This window comes from Pteronotus mesoamericanus, unplaced genomic scaffold, assembly GCF_021234165.1.
Source record: "Pteronotus mesoamericanus isolate MK-2021 breed Mesoamerican mustached bat unplaced genomic scaffold, CSHL_Meso_final contig_90, whole genome shotgun sequence".
Lineage (NCBI taxonomy): Eukaryota > Metazoa > Chordata > Mammalia > Chiroptera > Mormoopidae > Pteronotus > Pteronotus mesoamericanus.
In genome coordinates, this window is record NW_026555277.1 from 41,603,666 (window position 1) to 41,611,162 (window position 7,497).

Here is a 7,497-nt window from a genome sequence, read left to right on the forward strand (position 1 = left end):
CTTTCAGTTGTCAAGTTCCTATTAACATATCTTGAGGGTCACTGAGTCTACAAAGCCTCTATCTAGTCTGCTGATGAGCTCTTCAAAGGCATTCTTCATTTTGGTCATAATGTTTTGATTTCTAGCATTTCTGCTATTTTAGAGGTTTCATCTTTCTGCTCATATTGTCCATCTGCTCTTGCATATTGTCCAGATTTCTCATTAAACTTCTCAACATATTAATCACAGTTACATATATTGCCAGTCTGATCATTATCAGCCAATCTTAATTTTTTTACATCTTATATGGGAAATTAATTGATAGTAATGAAAAATTAAAAACACAATATAAGTGTGTCATTCAAGACTATAATTATAGTTAATAAAAGAATTTTGAAGAAAAACTGAAGCAAGTCATTGATTTCAGATAGTAGGGTTCAGGAACACTTTGACCATTAATTTGATACACTATTATGTCCATTGGGATGACAATGTAAAACTGTATGTGTTATTCCTGTGCTAAAGAAAAAGCCTGGAGGTTGAAGTGGGTCTAAGGTGGCAGCATAGAAACACCCTGAACTCCCCTCTTCCCACACACACACTAAATATGCAGCCCCATCTAGAGCCATTCCTGCTGAAGAAGTAAGTGCCAGTTGAACGGCTTCTCCACAACAAATAACAGAGGGACCACATAGTAAAGGTGGAAACCCTACGCTAGACATGGGGACTTGCAGAAGGACAGGGTTTTCCAAGGGGCCCATGTGTAGTATTGCTTGCCCTGGGGCACAGTGAACAAACAGCAGTTTAAAGGCACTGAGCCTACCCAATAAGGAAATACACTCACTAACCTTAAAGTATCTGCTAAACATGTGGGCAGTTCTGACATGCTCCAGGATCTAAGGCACCAGAGAGAACCGTTGTTTATGTTCCCACTCCCCTTGCACAGGTGATTGGGAGCTCAGTTTAAACACTCTAGCCAACGTGCAAGACAATCCCAGCATGCCTGAGGTCCCTGGCCCACACCTGCTGTAGCCAGCCATGGTACAACGTTTGCCCAAGACCTGTGTGCCCTGGACAATTTACACTTCAGCCCGTGCCAACTCCAGTTCTAATCTGTCCCACCAGAGCTCACCTGATGCCGGGTTGCCCCCCACCCACTCAGCTGCCACCAGCTGTCCAACTACCTGACCTGCTGAGGTGGCCCCAGAGCTACACACCTGTGGTAACCTCAGCCTAGGTGCACTGCAGCTCCAGCTAACCACCCCACTGGGGCTGTCCCTGTGATGAAGAAGCACAGAGTGTTGTCTGTCCATCCTTTGGCCCATCTGGTACCGCTGCCACCACCCCAAACACATGTCAGCTGTCATGTGTACTCTGCTCTGGGCCCTGTCACTGCTGCTGAGCATCCTCAGAGGGAACTACTGTGGCCTCCTGAATAGGGATTTACATCACTTTTGGTGTCCAGCATTGGATTGCATCACTGTCGCCTGGCTAATTTTGTTATTTGTGTTTCTGTTTGGGTCCAGCCTGGTCCTGCTGACCAGGCTGCTGTGTGGCTCCCCGTGAGAGCAGTTGACCAGGCTCTTTGTTACTGTCGTACTCACAGTGCTGGTCTTCCTCCTCTGTAGCCTGCCCTTTGAAATCCACTGGTTCCTCTTATTCTGGTTTCAAGAAGATATTCATGCATTCGTTCATCTTCACCTGATTGTCATTCTTTTATCCTGTGTCCACAGCTGTGCCAACCCTGTCACTTACTTCTTCGTGGGCTCCTGGAGGCAGTGATGGTGGAAACGGCGACAGACCCTGAGGCTGGTTCTCCAGAGGGCTCCGTAGGACACCCCTGAGGTGGATGAGCATGGAGGGAGCCTTCCTCAGGAGCCCCTGGAGATGTCGGGGAGCAGATTAAGGCAGCAATGAAGAGCCTCTGCCCTGATCAGTCAGAAGTGGCTTTGGGACTCAGTGCTGCCCTGCCAGGCTTGCAAATTATCTAGCCTTCTCTCAGCCTCATGCCTCAGAATGCTTCATTTATTTCCCTGTATCTTCAAGTAGGTTATTTTAAATCTGGATTTTCTAGTTTTCTCAGAAAAGAAACATTAGTCTGAAAGTTATACCTCTCCTACTTTCTGGACATTACCAATACATTTGTCATGTGATCTTCCTATGAATCTCTGTATTGAATACTTTTTCTTTACAATGTTCATTGCAGTGGAAAGAATCCCTGTTCAAAACCATCAACCCTTATTCAGAATCGTTTTCTGCCTGATCAAATAGAAAAAAAAAATTCCTTATTTTTTTCAGACTATATAGTCCCTTAGGTTTCATGTTTAATCCTGTGATTGGGGGCAATCTACAAGTAAAAAGCTTGAATAAATTAGTTGACCATCCTCTAATCTCATTGGGTTCTCTGGATTTTAGGAAAATGATATCGCTAGAGATAGAGTCTTTACCTGCATGAGAACAGTCCAGGAAAGTAGGTTTATGAAAAGTCCTCTGGTGGCATTTGTCCACAACATGGTGACAAATTGGCCTTGGGTTGCAGTAAAGAAAACCATGGTCTTTACCTTTGAGAAATGGTGAATGGTTTATAGTTCTCATCTTGACCAGTATAGAGTCTAGAACAATGTCCTATCAATTCCAATTTGGCCATTGCAATGTCAGTGTCAATTTTAAAATAGAAATCTTGGAAACCATTTTTATTCACATACAGATAGTTTTGGAACACTCTGTAAGTTTCAAGGTTTTGTACTAATTTTTCTGGCTGTGACTTTTAGTCAGTTTTATGGCCAGTCCCCTCAAGGAGCAGGGGTGAAAACATATTACCCTTTCATAGTCATGTCAGTGCATTGATAGAAACTTAGGTTCATTACAGAACTCTGGACTCTTCTCTGATACCAGTTACTCATTCCTCAGAGAATGCAGGCAAATGGAGAGCATCCACTATGACTATGTGTGACAACCCAGAGGGCTATCTTCACAGAGAGTGAGGATGCCCCACACATTTACATTCAGAGAGAACTCACAAATGAAGGCTGAGTGCTCAGGCAACACTATAGGTAGCTATGAAAAATGATACTAACTACAGTTTTCAATTTTTTAACCCAAATATATCCATCAGAACTAGGTGGCCTAACACTTGATTCAATGTTCTTCCCTGTTCAGCACTTGACTGGTTTTATATTCTACATGCACCCCTTCATTTCCAAATGCTGGAATAGAACTTGGCTGTAGGGAAGAGCTTCCTCTGCTGGACTGCAGGGTGGTGGAAAAAGGAAGGAAAACAGTGCATGACGCCTGTGCACCAGGCAGCATGCTTTGATGTGATGACACCAACTTAGACTGAGGGTTCTTGTGTGATTCAGTCCTGTGAGTCTTATGATTCTTTCAATTGAACTGCTTTGAGGAACACTGTAGGGAAATTTTGTCTCACTTTTGAACCAAAGGCTGTTAGCATTTACCTGGGCAACTGGTCATTTTGATGTCAGTGGCATTCCTCGTCACATTGGCTGCACTCTGACATCGACCAATACACAATTCATAAAAACATTTTTCAAGAAGAGTGCCGACAGGTGCTTAGAATGCAGGTGTTGGCCATTACTTATCTCCAAGCCCTGTGTTCCAGCAGAGGAAGCCCTGTCTCCACCCAGCCCACTTTAGCATCCAGAAATCCTGGAATAAGCAGAAATGCAGTACTTGCCAGTGCTAGATTTGGAGTACTGGATCTGGAGTCAGGGAACCTAGAGCCTCATGCTGACTCCATCAGCATCCTGGATCACAAGGCCAATCTAGGCAATCCAAGAAGATAGTGAGATTATGAGATTATCCTGGTCTGAATTGCATGCCATTTGTGGTCAGGTACCAGTTTTCAGAACAAGGTGGTGGGGTTTGACTTTACTAGAGATGTAAACTGGAAGTATATTCTGTTGCATGTCAGGGAGACTCAGAAGTTCATACCTCTACATCTGACTATAATAATAAGCATATACCTTTCTCACCTGAAGTTCTATTTGGCAGCTATCTGGAATTCACAGAGGTTGTCTGATGCTCTTTCTGTGTGATAGTAAAATATATGTTGGGCACCGGATTGTCAATGTTATAAAAACAGATGAAATTTGGTTCCTATTCTCCAAAAGCTTACAGTAGAGTGTGGAAGAGGAGATCTCCTTACACATGCCTATCATATTGGTAAATTGGTTCTGAACCCTTCCAGGATACAAACACAAAGATGGGAGTGGAGAGGGAGAAGGTCTCATTACTAAGTGTGTATGTCGTGGCAAGTAGATCAGGAAAGGCTTCTTGAAATACTTGGAACTTGAACCCTGTCTCCACCCTGCCCACTTTAGCATCTGATGTCTCTACAGTTTACCAAGCAAGTGCTCCATGTCATTTTGGTCAGCCACACCAACACTTTGAGACAGACAAAGAAAGATAAAAAGGAACTGGACAAATGAAAATTGGCAAAGAGGCAATTCATAGTTGCATTGTTAATAAAAGTACAAAGGTTGTTTAGAAAATATTGATCAAGTCTTCCCAGGTGTGGCTCAGTTGGTTGGAATGTCGTCCTGTACACAGAAACTTTGGAAGTTCAATTCCTGGTCAGGGCACATACCAAGGTTGCAGGTTCTGTCCCTGGTCAGAGTGTACAGGAGGCAACCAATCTATGCTTCTCTCTCATATCAATGTTTCTTCATCTCTCCCCCCCCCTTCTTCCTCTCTCTCTCTAAAAGCAATGAAAAAATGTTCTCAAATGAGGATTAATTTTTTTTTGTTTAATTAAAAAAAAGAGAAAATGGTGATCAGTATACAAATAAGTTTCATTTCTTATGACACTAAATATATGGTCATGGTTGTTAGATTCCCACTAAGAAGGATCATAGGCTGAAGTGTGGTGAGCAATGAGCTATATCTGTCATGGCCTTGAAGTCACAGAGGATGGCGTAAGTTTTGCAAAATGAGTTGGAGTCAACTCTACAATACTGTCAAGTTCAGACATAGTCAGCAAGGTCACTGAAGCAGGACAAGCAAAAAGGAAAATTCCTGGCCTCCTGATACTGACTCTGAGATGTGTCCAAAACTACAGGGTCAGAAACCACATCTAGAAACAATGAACAGATGGAACAAGGACAAGGGTAAGGGGACATGGGGAAGGAGAAACAAAAGAATGCTTCTTCTGAGCTCAAGTCTTTTTGCCTGCAAAAGTTCACTTTGGGAGCAGGAGAGATGGTTCATCTTTAAATTAAACTAAATGTTTTACACCTCACATAAAAATTCAACTCTAATTGTTTATAGCTATGATACAGATAATGGCATAAGACTTGATAACCAGTTATCACAAATCTTTCCCCCTTCCCCTAGTGAGCCAGAATTATTGTTTTAAGTTTTCTTATTTACTTTTTAAGTCATGTTTATTCTATTACAATTGTCTCAATTTTTCCCCCTTCACCCTCCTCCACCCATCCCACCCACACCCCCACTCCCACAGTCAATTCCCACTCTGTTGTTCATGTTCATGGGTCATTCATGCATGTTCTTTGTCTAATCCCTTCCCCTTCTTTCCACCATTGTCCTTCCCCATCCCCTCTGGTCACTTTCAGTCTGTGGTTTGTTTTGTTCATTAGTTTATTTTGTTGGTTAGATTCTACTTATAAGTGAGATCAATTTCTTTTTCACCAGCTGGTTTATTTCACTTAGCATAATATTCTCCAGTTCCATCCATGTTGTCACAAAAGGTAGGAGTTCCTTCTTTCTTTTTTTTAATGTAGATTGATTTTATTTATTAATTTTTAAATCTCAAAATCCATTATAAAATATTTAAAAAATTAAATGCATAATAAAGTCTCAGCAATTAAAACAACATGACACCAGCACAGAAATAATCAAGTAGATTAATGAAATAAAATGAGCATTCTAGAAATAAACATATTATCTAACAATGTAATATATGATGAAACTGCTAGTTCAAATCAATTGGGAAAATAAGGCTTATTCAACAAATAAGGTGCAAGGACCACTATTACTTGAAATAAAACAAATATAGAGACCTATTTCATACATTATACAAAAAATATTGAGGTGAATTAAAAATCAATATGTAAAATCTAAGGAGTTTTAGAAGAAAATACAAAATAATATTTTTCTTACCCTGAAGGAAATATTCAAACCCAGAAACCATAAGGTAAAATATTGACAATATGATTATATTAAACACTTAAGACTACACAGTAATATACATATAAAAAAATTAAAGGACAAGTAATAGAATAGGGAAGTATTTGCAACATATATAAAAATGGGTTAATAGTTTTTTTAGGGAAAAAAATTCTACAAACATTTAATCAAAAAATGGTTAAAGAATACCAAAAAGTTATTTAAAGCTTTTTAAAAACAATAGAAATAAGCAGAAAATCTACAAAAACAGGTTTAGTTTCAACCAATAATAAAGTAACAATTAAAATAGCACATCATTGTAACAATCAGATTAATAGGTATTAAAATATTGGTATTATCAACTATCTGTGGCTATGAAAGGAACTGGGTATTCACAGACTCTTTCTTCATTTTCTTAAAGCAGTCCCTTTAGCATATCTTGCAATGCTGTTTTGGTGGAGGTGTATTCTTTTAGCCTTTTGTCTGGGAAACTCCTTATTTCACCTTCCATTTTAATGGAGAGCCTTGCTGGGTAGAGCAGTCTTGGTTGCAGGCCTATGCTTTTCATTACTTGGAATATTTCTTGCCACTCCCTTCTGACTTGCAGTGTTTCTGTTGAAAAGTCAGCTGCTAGCTGTATCACAGCTTCCTATATGTTACTACCTGTTTCTCCCTTGCTGCCTTTAAGATTCTGTTTGTCTTTGATATTTGCCATTTTAATTATGATGTGTCTTGGAGTGGTCCTCATTGGGTTCCTCTTGAATGGGACCCTCTGTGCTTTCTGGACTTGTGTGACTTTTTCTCTCCTCCAATTAGGGAATTTTTCCATCATTACTTTTTTAAACAGGTTCTTTAACACTTCATCCTCTTCTTCTCCTTCTGGTAACCCTATTATATGGATATTATTACATTTCAGTTTGTCCTGAATTTCCCTAAATGCCTCTTCATTCCTTTTGAGTCTTTTTTCATTTTCTTGCTCTTTCTGGGAGCTTTTTCCTACCTTATCCTCCAGCTCATTGATTTGATCCTCCACTTCATCTAGCCTGCATCTTATTCTTTCTACTGTGTTCTTCAATTCAGAAATTGTATTCTTCATTTCCTACTCTCTCTTATTGATCGTTTCTATGTTCTTTTTCATGCTGATATAGTTTGCAGTAAGTTCCTCATTGTTTCACTGTAGTGTTTTGTAATTCTCTCTAAGCTCCCTGAGCTCATTGAACTTCCTTAGAACTGTTGTTTTGAACTCAATTTCTAAGAGTTTACTTGCCTCTATTTCATTTAGCTCTCTTTCTGAGGATTCCTCCTTTCCCTTTGACTTGGGAGGGGGGGTTGTTTCTTTGTCTTCCCATTATTTATGAGACTCTTCTTTTTTGC

The 7,497-nt window shown here is 40.0% G+C and overlaps 1 pseudogene; it reads left to right on the forward strand.

Moving 5' to 3' along the window:
• The first annotated feature begins 1,017 nt into the window (after positions 1-1,017).
• On the forward strand, positions 1,018-1,896 carry LOC129080680 (mas-related G-protein coupled receptor member X1-like; annotated as a pseudogene).
• Positions 1,897-7,497: the final 5,601 nt, after the last annotated feature.